We start from the raw sequence: 13,547 nt of genomic DNA on the forward strand, positions 1-13,547 counted from the left end.
CGTGGGACCATGACTCCTGAGTCTTGTGTACTATTATCGCACGTAAAAAGAAGGATTGAATGCAGGGCGCACGGAGCCTGACTGCCGAACGCCTACGATGACGCAGTCCAACACATGCAGAGGAGAGGAAGAGGAGGAGGAGGCACATTTAGGATGCAGGCTATATCCAGCACAGAGATTTAGAAAAGATGGACAGAGAGGGAGAGGAGGAGCAGAGGAGGGAAGACACACAGGATGGTATAAGTTAATCCCCCAGAGGAAGTGGATCTGTGTCTGGATGAGGCGTGGCGTTTAAATATGTAGCCAAAGCTCCACAGTAATAATTATGGCCTATTTTCCAGCAAAGGGGTTTCACCTGTAATTTCACTTCGTCCTTGGACTTTAGAGTCGGAGGGAGGAAATAGAAAGTTTTGGCTCATCTAACAGGAACACACAGCTGTGATTAACAAACGATCATTTTAACATTAAAATGATGCAGAATTGGCCATTAGCATCTCTGTTGGACAGTCACCAGATTACTGCCAGACTCGAGACGACGCTCATCTCTGAAATGTCCTTTATTGGTGGATTTCTGCGTACACCTTCAAGGAGCAGAGATAATGGTGTTAGCACAGGATGTGTGTGTGTTCAACAATGCAGCGACATGTATGCTGAGAGGCGTCCAAACTCTGCGTCTGAGTAAATCCAGCTTTGCTCTCGTGTTTTCTCCGTTTCATCCATAACCTTTGAAGCTGCTGGTAGTTCACACGACAGCAAAGACCTTTCAAAGCGCTCCAGCAATTTCATCCACTTATGAGAAGAGCTGCATTTCTTTTACTCGCTGTACTTTTCATCAAACTCTGCATAGCTCACACCTAGCTGTGCACGGAGGAGAACACGCTGCCCTGCAGGAGCCCACCATAGCGGACTTTGGGGGCTTTCTGTTAGCGGAGATTTCCAAAAACAAGAGTGAGTCTCAGCTCATATTAGCAGGAAGCATAAGTGATACTGGATGTAAAATCCAGGCAACTATTCTTAACCTCCTAGGACCTGCGTCCACATATGTGGACGTCACATTTTGGGTTATTTAGACCAAAATACTCAATTTTACAATGACCTGATATCCACTTACGAGGACGTTATCCTGCTACTGTTCTAGCAACATTTTAAACGAATGTCCTCATATGTGGCTCTGATCTTCCTTAGAAACAAAAATCAGGTAAAAAGAAAATTGGTAATTTTTGTTTTTACCTTCATCAGGTCCCAATCAGCCCAAATATCAAAGTGAAATTAAAAATACTGCTGTGGAAGAGTTCGGGTCTTAGGAGGTTAATGACGGCTCAAATCAGCTGATAACCAGTTAGTAAACGTCACAGCAATGCTGCAAGCCACTTTGCAACCAGCCCCTACCTGTCTCTACCATTCATGCTGTATCTGACACCAGATCTGTTGTCTTTGGTGCCGAATCTGTTCAATAAAAGGGGCAAAAAAGCGCAGCTACTACTCACATCATATGTTTGCCATCATTAAACTTTTATCCCTCTAAAGTTTTGCCTATAACTAAAGCAGCACAGCAAATATCAGGCAACCTGATCGATTCAAAGCACCAAGAGTAAAAATGTGTGCCGCGTCGCAGTCGTGTGCAGCAGCGGTTCAGACAACGGCAGGAAGTCACAAACCTGCACGCCGCCCACAGGGTCACGCATGAGCTAAATGCTTTGTCTCTGCATGCAGCACAGCAGCCGACACGGCACTCTCACCTGCACCAGCAGAAGGATCAAAGTGGAAAGAAACAAGATCTTCACTGAACAAATGTCCAGGAAGTTTATATCCACTGATGAGCCACCGGGAATATCACCGTCAACTGTTCCCTTCAAAATAAGAGTCTTCAACAAAATGTAGCACAACAACATCTCAGCATTTAACCACAGCCTGTACATAAACGATGGACATCACCACCGCTCTGTCATTAATGGGTTTCTGGATTCTTGGGGAAAAGATAACACAGCTTCCTGCTGATGCTAACACCATATTACATAGAGATGTCGATCAATGGTGCGAGCAGCTCACCCTGACAGGTGCAGTTGTGAATGGTGTGAATATTGAATATTGTTGGTGCAGTGAAGTGAAAATTACAGTTCTTATGTGTTAGCAGTGTTAGCATGTTCCTCTTGTCACATGAATAAGTCCAACATGTTCAATCCAAGCAACAGCCCCCGAATTCAGGAGAAGAAGCCAGAACCTGTTTCAGTCTCAACAAACCTCAGCCTAGCAAACCTTTGTGTGATACTGCGACTGCCTGTATCATCCATCACATCATCTTGGAACAAAACTGGGAGGGACAGGAAGGAGAGAGGGAGAGGAGGCAGGAAAACTGAAGTACTCACGGAATGAAGATGAGGACACGAGGAGCCGATATCAAAGGATTGCTTCGGATGACGGAGGTCGGTTAAGTCTGGGAAAAGTCCGGGTCGGACGGTCACTGCAGAGAGTACGATCCACAGAGGAGAGCTTGGAAAAGCTCCAGGGGAGAGGAGGGAGTTTAAGAAGAGGAACTGAAGCTTCGGGGACGGTCGATGGGAGGAAATAAAGTCTGTGCTCCGTCCTCTGCAGATTCAGCCTCTCGCTGCTTTCTGCCCTCTCCTCTATAATACTTTTATCTCACTCTTGATATGGAGATTGTGAAAACTGCAGGGAGACTGGACATGTCCATACTGGGACTGTGAGTCTGGAAGGTGGGATGAAAAGGGACTTGGAAAAGGTGAGGGAGATGGGGAATGTCTCTGAAGGGAGATCCGAGTGAAAGTGTTTGCAGAAGGTAAAGAAAGAGCATTTACGGCAGGAGACAGAGGGCCTTGCCTTTATTTCTCTGTTCTGTTTTTCTCTCGAGAAAAACTCTTGAAGACAGATTTCTTTTGTAGAGGAGATGAGGCGAGCACCCGGCGAGGGCAGCAACAAACTCAATTAGAGATGGACGGAGATAATGGTGTGTATCGGTGGCACCTGCTCTGCCTCCTCTTTCTCTTCTGTCTGCTTTTTCCACCTGACTGCCAAGATTAAGGCATATAATCAAATTCTCTTAATTGGCCCTGATTGTGGAGACGAGCCAGGAGTCTCTCCTCGTGCTCTGCCGCTCCGTGCAGGGAATGACAAAGAGTCCCGGGCGGCCGGAGCTCCTGTCAGTCACGACTCTGGGCACTGACAATCGACTCCACCTGCTGACTCACACCTGGCTGTTGCGTCTGCTGAGGGTTGCCTCCCCAATCCGGCCGTATCCATATCTACTCCTCCCTTCTATCGATCACCCAGAATGGACGGCGGGCCCCTCCCTAACCCCGCCTCCGGCTTTGTTCTCAGGCTCTCTTCTTCTGTCGTTGTGTTTGTGTCTAATCGCGGCTGCTCCCCCCGTGTCTAATCCCCATCTAGATCTGCTGTTGCTAATTGGTTTCAGGTGGCACCGGGAGAAAAGGAGGGCGGTGGGGAAGATTTCATGCCGCCGTCACCATTAATTAAAAAGATGATTACTCAGAATACAAAGATTAAAGATGAAAATAGGAAGCGCCGTGGCTGATAATGAGCCGGTAGCACTTTATGAACCCTCGCTCAGCGTCTCAGTTTGTGTTTTGTGGGAGTGAGCGTTCACTCATCCGGCAGCGATCGGCCTGTTTGAAGGAAAGTTTGTGGGAGGGCTCTTCAGGTCGTCCTGGCTACATGTTAGGAGGAGCCACACGTCACCTCCTGCGAGGCGACATCGCGAAGAATTGTGTCGAGAAAAGAGCGGCGTGGTTTCTTTTACATCCACCGTGTCCAGGCTGCAGATCGGCGTCAGTGTGGAAACAGGAAATGACAGAAACAAAGAGCATCCAGATCAGCCGAGACGTCTTCTGTCTTTGGTGTCCTCAGAGTCCCGGCCTCCGGCGGGGCTGCTGATTAGCAGGCAGGTCAGTAAAGCCGCCAGGAAGGCTCAGGCCTGCGGCTTTTTTGGTAACGATGGATTCGATGAGGTCGAGGAGATTCTGATGATACCTGCAGTGAAAAGAAAAACAGCATTTGGTTTCAGCAGATTCGTATTAATGCAGGTTAATTCTTTCCAAACGGGAAAAACTCAGACTCCAGTTTTAGAGCGTTTCAGATTTAATATGAGCTTCACTGGAGATCTGGAGGAGGTTTAATATAAAACCCATGTTTTCCTCTTTATCACATCTGCTTTGCTGAAAAGCCTCACAGATCGTAATTAAGTGAAGAGGGTATTATGACAGAGACAAATGCTGCAGAGCCTGTTTTCTAAAACCTGTGGTCTCATTCAGCTGTGTTATATACTCAGTTATATTAGTCTAAGGAGCCTTATGGTGGAGGATGCATATACCAAACTGCAGCCAAGGAGGTTTAACTGGAACGTGTCACACGAGTCCATCAGTCGGCTTTGGTTGAGCTTTGACACCAAAGTTTTGTGATGCACAAACATGCATTTTTTTTTCTAACTGACCACCAGGGCGTCTTGGATCCTGGTGCCCAGGTGTTGCAGAACAACCCCCCCCCCCCCCCCCCCCCCCTTAGCTGGAGGTTTCTTCCTTTTCCAATGTTGCCAGACACTTAATCATAAGGGTTCATATGACTGTAGATTTTCCCTGTATCATTGTAGGGCTCTCACCTTACAATACAAGGCGCCGTGATTTGGTGCTATATAAACAGAATAAGATAGAATTGAATTGAAGGGAACATAAGTCATGATCTTTTCCTGAGCGTAACCCAGTAGCTTTAGGGCCTAAATTACAGTTAAAATGAAACCAGGCTGGGCCCGAGTCTACTGGTCTAACGTCGTGTGTTTGGAGGCTTTCTAAACTCCTCAGAAAGCCTCCAATTCAGCATTTTCACCTGCAGCCAGTAACAGACACAGGTTTCACATAAACACAACGCATTCACACAAGTAAGGACTTACATGTTATATTGTTTTAGAGATTATGGAAAGAAGCTATTTGTAAATACAAGACTTTCACCTCACCTTCTTTGTCTATAAATGTCTTCTCATCTTTATTTCCACACAAGAAAAAACTAACAAAAAAAAAAAACTGAAAAGAAAATTCAGTCGAGATGAAAACAACAAACACGATTATTGAAAACTTCCTTCAGCCAAAAACACAGAAACAACAGAAGTCGATGAGTGAGAGGAGCCAATAAAAACATTGAAATGACGGCAGAGTGGGAGGAGCAATGAGGTTTACACGTTCATCGTGTCCACACAGGGAAAAGGACCAGAAGGAGAAAAGGCAAAGGGCTGATGTAGCATCATCTAACTCAGACCTCCCCAAAGTGTGGGGCCCGCCCCCTAGGGGCGGAGAGCCATTGCAGGGGGGGTGGTGCGGTATGAAAAGGAAAAAAACAAAACAAAAAACAACAACGCTTGGACACTGCTAGCATGGCGCCCGCACAAACACAAAGCAGGAGATGAAGCATCGCTGAATGTTTCCAAACCAACTTCATTCTAAGCCAAAGACTAGAAAACATGGTGAAGCAAATCTTCCCTTTGGCTTCACCTGCACAGGTGCGGAGGTAGGTCTCCCTGCAGGATTGGTTTTCCCTTCGTGGAGAGCAGCTAACAATTTATTTTCACTTTCTGTATATTTCAGTTAGAAATAAGAAACAGCAAAGAGAAGCCTTGAGCGAGGAAAGGCTTAAAAAGATCTTCAGTAAAATCAAGAAAAGCCAGCCTTGTGTGGAGATCTCGTCTATTTTGTTCGCTGCAGGCTAGCTTCACATGGTCACGTGTCGTGAGGGCAGCGCACCCCTGTGGTGAAAACAACACTTTGTAATGGCAGGGGTGTGATGGCATACAGCCAGTGAGTCTGTGTGTTGGAAAACTGGACAGCTGCCCTTGTAATGATGTTGTTATCTCACTGTGTCTTTTGCGCTGTCTCCAGATGCAGAATGGATTGTGTCATTCTGCCACGGCCTTCTGGAAATATGGCTGAAACTTTCCTGATGCCTAATTTAGAGAACAAGTACAAGGCCACTAAGCAGCATCAGCTTGGATAACGCTGCAAACAAACTTATGAATCTGATTTTAGCACCAGAATCAGGGTTGGTTGGAGCCTTTCCCAGCTTTCTCAGAGGAAGAGGTCACCGGTCTCATCCGGCTATCCACTGTTAGATTATAATATTATTTTATGCCATGTTATACCCCTAATTAAAGATTGTGAATTATTATGTAGTTTTAGTTTGCATTATTCTCCTGAATTAGAAGAAGCTGATAACTTTTGCATTAGTTAAACTGATTTGCATTACATTAAACTGCTGACTTGTTGTGAATGAATGATATTGTTTTATGATGCATTATACTGCTGAGTTATAAGAAATCTAATTTGTCTGATTAGAAGAGAACAGAGCATGCTGGAGTTCTCTGCCCCATCTCAGCAGGAGCAGATAAACAGGGAGCCAAGGTCGTAGCATAGGCGCTGTGTGAGAGAAAGCATGTGAATGTTTAGGCTTTTATGATAAGGTGGAGGCACCAGAGGCTATAAGAGTTTGAGCAATGCTCCACCATTTTGAGATTTTGAGGCTGTCTGCATCAGTGTCCATCTCCCACGTGTGTCATCATTAAATCATCGTTTGACTCAACCCGACCGGACCAGTGTTGTTATTGTGTTTTTTCTCTTGTCTCCATCCCCAATATTTTGAACCTTAACACCACGCTCACGCTAACATCTACAGTCAGTTTAAATCAGCGGTTAATCTAACAAGCAGGCACGTGGATAAACTGAAAACACAACTTTAATTGGAAGCTGGAGAAAAATGTCCATTAGCAGTCCAAAACTGAGTAAGGGTACCAGAATCCAAAATACTGGAACAGGAGCAGGAGACCACGAAGAAGATGAACCGACCGAGAAGACAGCCAGAGAAACGTGGCACAGGTGGACAGAATCAAACCAACGAGACGAAAAAGTCGAGGGGAAGAAGACACAGAGTACCAAAATAAAGCAGGAAGTAACAAGAGAGAAAAACACTAGGCGAGGTCAAACAAACTGAAACCTCAAGGACTTAAATAATGATGGCGGTCAAAGACCTACAGAAGATCCAGGACCAAAGCCCACACAGAGAGGGTGGATTCAAACCCAGGAGCTTCTGGCTGTGATCATATTCTTACAGACCATCGTTTCACAGCTATGAGCTACAACACCAGAACTGGATTTGTTCACAACTGCAGCAGACACTCTTCAAACAGCAGGATCAGCCGCCATGTCTGACATCATCATCACGGAGACCTGAGCGCTCACAGCACTCTGAAACAGCCGGCAGCACGGTGTGTTTGCGAGCGCAGGAAGTTCAGGTGACAACCAGAGCTTTGTTTAGACCTCCTGCACTGAGCCGATAACACGTTTTTCTTTTTTCTGGCATCTTCTTTTTGGCCAAGTGTTCGTCTTTGATGCTTCTGAGCGAGAGAAAGGACGAAGCTTTTCACAATCTTTTTAGCTGATGGGAGAATTTGCGTTTCAGGGTCGAAATCAGCTCGAGGTGACAGCAGGCACAAAAAGCATCCGGCCTGTGAGGGAAAATGTCTCAGAAGCCACTTTATCTGAAGAGTCGTTGACGTCAAACTTAATGTTTCTTTTACTTCTGAAAGATAAAACTAATGGAGCAAACTTTCAACACTTTTTTTCCACCTTGAAAACTTTACTCTGCCGAGGCGGGAGAGTAAAAGACGGGAAAGAAAACACGTCTGGCTTTAAACCTTTTCATATTGTATGTTTGGGGGTTATAATGTCTCTCTTATAATGTTTAGGACTTGGTAAAAATATAATTTAAGCACCAAACTGTGTAAAAGAATAAACGCAGAGTAGAGCTGGGCGATATAAGATTTTTTCATATCACGATATGTTTTTTTCATTTCAGGCGATAACGATATCTATCACGATATCAGCCAAATAACTATATTTGTAAGATTTAAATGTGCCGTTGCTCACAAGTAAAATGTGAAATAATCAGCAGCTTGTTTTTATTTAAATATTTATTTCCCATAATAAGTTCAACAGGGTAGATGTACTTAAGGAACATGAGACTTTTTCAGATAAATAAAGGCAAATATTGCAAACTACACAAAAGGCAGCCGCTAAAGCGTTTAAGTTTCAAAGTAGAACAAACGAAACAGACTAAATTGTCAATTCCACTTAGAAACAAAATATTAATTCTAAAAATAAATCTTAGTTTGTTTTACAGAAGAACAGACAAAACTGACTAACTTTTGTCAATATCAAATAAACTGAGAACTAAAAGGAAATTCTCAATCTCTCCTTGTTGTATAGCTGAGCTTTTCAAACAGTTTTAACAGTTACTTTAGTCTGACAAAAGCCGAATGACGAATCAGTGCTTCCAGTCAGAGACTGAGCTGCACTGCTTTATTGTATTTCCAGACTTGCTTTCGGCACATTTACAGTGCAGCTACTCTGTTTTTGTCAGACTTGAAATAGCAGAAATACCTTCACACTACGGAGCTTCTCTGGCTCTTCCGTTCGACAATCTCTCCGGCGTTGGAACCATCATCTGTTTTCTCTTCGGTAACCTTCGGTCACGCTCTCGGTTGATCTTTCTCTAGTCGGCACACTCATTTCCTCCATTACCGGGCGGCACGGCGGCTGGCTGCTTCCCAAATACACATGTGCGGCTTGGCACTTGTGCTGCACGTAACAAGTCACCTGACGTGACGCTGCGGCTGTGATTGGTTCGGCTCTGCGCTGCTTAATTTGGATTGGCTGTTCTTCTTCTTCTTCTTCTTCTTCTTCTTCTTTTTTTTTTTTTTTAAGAGGACAGGAGAGATGAGGTCTATCGCAATAGTTTAACTTTTCTATCGAGAAAAAGTTATTTCGCAATACATATCGTTATCATTCTATCACCCAGCTCTAATGCAGAGTAGTTTTTCCATGTTTCTCCAGCATTTTACACAGAAGGCAGTGATGCGTGACGCGTCAGTGTGGTTCGCGTCCAGCTGAAGTAGCAGCCGTTTAGCTCAAACTTTTCTTTTAGTTGAAATTCAGGCAGGTGAAGAGGAAGCCTGCAGGTTCTGGTGACTTCAGCTCTTAACTACTTGACTGCTCTTCATGTGTAGAGGCAGAGAGCACCACGGATCCCTGCTGGGCTCCATTACATCCATCCATTAGACCCCCTCTGACAGGCTGTACAGCGCACTAGTGTGCTGAAGGAGGATCGCTTTCACGGTTCTGTAAATATGATTGTTCCCATGACATTAGTAAAACAACAGCATCCTATGGGGTGCAGCTGTGAGGGCTGTGTCTCTGCTGACTCACCCCGGCAGAGACGAGGAGATGCGCCGCTCTATAGCTGCAGAGCAACTTATTGCATAACATCACCTGTAGTGTGTGCTGTGCTGTATGACAGCCACAGAGCATCAGTGGAAACATCCGGCTGAGTGTTGCTTTTCAGGATTCGGCCCGAGGACAAACCTGAGGACAGCTCGGGTTAGAGCAGCGCCTGCTCTAACCCGGCTTCCCAGCATTGCAGTGCACAAACATGCAGAGACAGCACGTTCACACCAGGGGTCAGAACCTATACGTCCTCAAAGTAACACCTCAAATGTTGCGTTGGTGCCAAACTGGAACCCAGGTCACAGATGGAGCAGAAGCAGCAAGGAGGCCCACAGCTGCAGCTGTAACCCCAGCATGAGGAAACAGTGACTGCAAGCATGCTTCTAAACTTCCCCATTCACCTGCCAGTCCTCACAGTGGGTTTCATCAGTGTGGGCTTAAACAGGTCCAAAGGCCAGCAGGAGAAGAAGGGCAGAGGAGAGGCTGAGGCCGCATGTTAGTCACCTCGGAAGTTCCTGTTGGGGCTGGAAGTGACATCACAGCTGAGCTTACCATGAGAAGCACAGCCGTGCATGCCAGTCCTTCAGTTTTGCTAAGGCTGAGATATTTCAGGCTGGTTCTTCCCCGTGAGGAGCCGAATCTGAGCATTAAGTGTCACAGCGAGCAGCATCGGTTAGCTGTGCATGTCCGCTGCAGACACAGATACATATAAATACCACAACCATGCAAAAAGCAAACGCAGAGCAGGTCATCTACTAATCGGCAGGTTGGTGGTTCGATCCCTGGCTGCTCCAATCTGTATGCCAAATACTCAAGATCCTAACCCCAGGTTGCTCTGCGATTGGAGTATGAACGTGTGAATGTTAGCTAACAGCAAAAACTGCTTGTATGAATGATGAGGTTGCATCCCTGCTGAACTCTACAACACAATCAATAGGAACTGCAAATAATCCTTGATTTTATTACTCATCAAAGCTGGAGCACTGACTTTTTGGACGGTGCGTTAGAACAATTAGCCGCACAGCAGCAGGTTATTTATCAGGTAACAGCACTAAAACTAAATAAATAAGATGGCGCCGGTGAGGTCGGCTGCCGTCACGACTGCTCCGACCACTTTTTCTTTGTCTTTGTTTTTTAAGTTAGTTTTCAGCGTTTCTAAATCGGCAAAATCATCACCATTGGGTACATTAGGTATGACAGTGACACTCTTGTTTCTATTGGTTTACAATGTACTCACAATTCGAAGTTTTTAACTCCGGATCCGAGCTGGCCGAGTGAGATCTCGAGGGAGAACAAAGGGAAGCGGCGGCGGCCTAGAGGGAAGCGAGCCGGCGTCAGGAACAGGCTGAGAGCTCGTGCACACCGCACACCTCTGCCTAGCATCCTGCTCGCCAACGTCCAGTCACTGGAGAACAAGCTTGACGACCTCAGGGCCAGGATAAAGTTCCAGAGAGACATTCGGGACTGCAATCTCCTCTGCTTCACCGAGACATGGCTGAACCCAGCGGTGCCGGACCACGCCATCCAGCCGGCCGAGTTCTTCTCGGTTCACCGCATGGACAGGACACGGGACTCGGGGAAGTCAAGGGGAGGCGGCGTGTGTTTAATGGTGAACAACAACTGGTGCAACAGTGCGAACGTTGTTCCTCTCACACGCTCCTGCACACCAAATCTGGAACTACTGTCCATCATGCGTCGTCCTTTTTATCTACCTCGGGAATTTACATCGGTCATTATAAGTGCCGTTTATATTCCACCACAAGTGGACACGGTCACCGCCTTATGCGAGCTGCATGAGGCACTCACACAGCACCAGACACAACACCGGGACGCTGCGCTTATTGTGACGGGGGACTTTAATAGCGCCAACCTCAAACGCGCAGCGCCGAACTTTTATCAACACATCACCTGCCCCACCAGAGGTGAAAGGACACTGGACCACTGCTACACTACGGTCAAGGACGGCTACAAGGCACAATCCCGCCCCCCGTTTGGCAAATCTGATCACGCCGCCATCTTCCTCATGCCAAAATACAAACAAAGGCTGAAACAGGAAGTTCCGGTTCAGAGGAAGGTCGCGCGCTGGACGGATCAATCGGTGGCCGCGTTACAGGACGCACTCGATGACGCAGACTGGGGCATGTTCAGAAACAGCTCCGATGATGATGTCAACGTTTTTACGGAAGCGGTTGTGGGATTCATCGGGAAACTAGCGGATGATACCGTGGAGACAAAGACTATCACAACGTTTCCCAACCAGAAGCCGTGGGTGGATAAAACCATCCGCGACGCTCTGAGATCCCGCACCGCTGCCTACAACACGGGACTCATGACGGGGGACATGGACCCGTACAAAGCCGCGTCATATAACGTGCGGAGGGCGGTGAAAGAGGCGAAGCAGCGCTATGGGAGGAAACTAGAGTCACAACTCCAACAGAGTGACTCTAGGAGCCTGTGGCGGGGACTAAGGACAATAACGGACTATAAAGCACCAACAACCGGTATGACGAACGCGGCCGTGACTCTGGCAGACGAGCTGAACACTTTCTATGCTCGCTTCGAGGCTGCAGCTAAGGACTCCAACAATGCTAGTGCTAGCGGCGCTAACGGCTGCAGACAGGAAGATACTGCCAGCACCGGAAACGTGCTCGTCATCTCCGAGCATGAAGTAAGGAGAGCCTTCAAGAGAGTGAACACCAGGAAAGCAGCAGGACCAGACGGCATCCCAGGTCGTATCCTCAGAGACTGCGCATACCAGCTAGCTCCTGTGTTCACTGAGATATTCAACATCTCTTTATCTCAGTCGGTGATCCCCACATGCTTCAAAGAGTCCATCATTGTTCCTGTCCCGAAGAAACCCCACCCTGCTTCTCTCAATGACTATCGCCCTGTAGCCCTCACCTCAGTAGTGATGAAGTGCTTTGAACGCCTGGTCAGAGACTTCATCATTTCTTCACTACCAGACACACTGGACCCACTACAGTTCGCTTACCGTCCAAATCGTTCCACAGACGATGCCATCTCTCATCTCCTCCACACATCACTCACTCACTTGGACACTAGAAGGGGGAATTATGTTAAAATGCTCTTCATAGACTACAGCTCTGCATTTAACACCATAATTCCCTCCACACTCACCACCAAGCTGGAGCATCTGGGACTCAGCTCATCTATGTGTCAGTGGATCTCCAACTTCCTAACTGGCAGACCACAGGCAGTAAGGATGGGCGGACATGTCTCAGCCTCCACCACTCTCAGCACTGGAGCCCCCCAGGGGTGTGTTCTGAGCCCCCTGCTGTACTCTTTGTACACATATGACTGTGTGGCCACTACCAGCTCCACCACCATCATCAAGTTTGCTGACGACACCGTCGTGGTGGGCCTGATCTCTGATAACAACGAGACGGCCTACCTGAAGGAGATTAGGAATCTGGAGAACTGGTGCCAGAGGAACAACCTCCTTCTAAACGTCAGTAAGACAAAGGAGCTGATAGTGGACTTCAGCACTAAGCAGGAGAGGAACTACCAGACCCCCGTCATCAACGAGTGCCCAGTGGAGAGAGTGGACAGCTTCAAATACCTCGGAGTTCACATCACGCAGGACCTGTCATGGTCCTGTCACATCAACACCGTGGTGAAAAAGGCCCGACAGCGTCTCTACCACCTCAGACGCTTGAGAGACTTCCAACTGCCCTCCAAGGTGCTCAGGAACTTTTACTCCTGCACCATAGAGAGCATCCTGACGGGAAACATCTTAACCTGGTTCGGGAACAGCACCATGCAGGACAGACGAGCTCTACAGAGGGTTGTGCGGTCAGCTGAGCGCACCATCCGCTCCGAGCTCCCTGACCTGCACTCAATCTACAGCAGGCGGTGCTGGACCAAGGCCAGGAAGATGGTGAAGGACCTCAGCCATCCCAACAACAGACTGTTCTCTCTGCTGAGGTCAGGAAAGCGATTCCGCTCCCTGAAGACCAACACAGAGAGACTGAGGAGGAGCTTCTTCCCGCAGGCGATACGGTCTCTCAATCACACCACCACACAGTACTGACCCACACATATGGTTCTTACACACACACTGGACTTTCTGGACTTTGGTTTTGCACAACACTGGTCACTATATTCTTCATTTCCGGTTAATACTTGTACAGCTGCTGTTATTGTGTATATATTTATTTATATTTAGATTTCTTCATACATTCTTATATAGTTCTATATTGTGTATTTTGTTGTACAGTTATTTCATTTTTAACC

General features: G+C 46.9%; 1 protein-coding gene across 1 annotated transcript in view; it reads right to left on the reverse strand.

Annotated features, from left to right (window-relative positions):
• Nucleotides 1-13,547, reverse strand: part of LOC113014774 (glutamate receptor ionotropic, kainate 5-like) — a 212,185-nt gene that overhangs the window by 187,394 nt on the left and 11,244 nt on the right. The window contains exon 2 of the mRNA XM_026156512.1: nt 2,367-4,005. The gene's annotated coding sequence lies outside the window, so the exon portion shown is untranslated. The remainder of the gene's footprint in view (nt 1-2,366; nt 4,006-13,547) is intronic.

Source organism: Astatotilapia calliptera, chromosome 22 (genome assembly GCF_900246225.1).
Source record: "Astatotilapia calliptera chromosome 22, fAstCal1.2, whole genome shotgun sequence".
NCBI lineage: Eukaryota > Metazoa > Chordata > Actinopteri > Cichliformes > Cichlidae > Astatotilapia > Astatotilapia calliptera.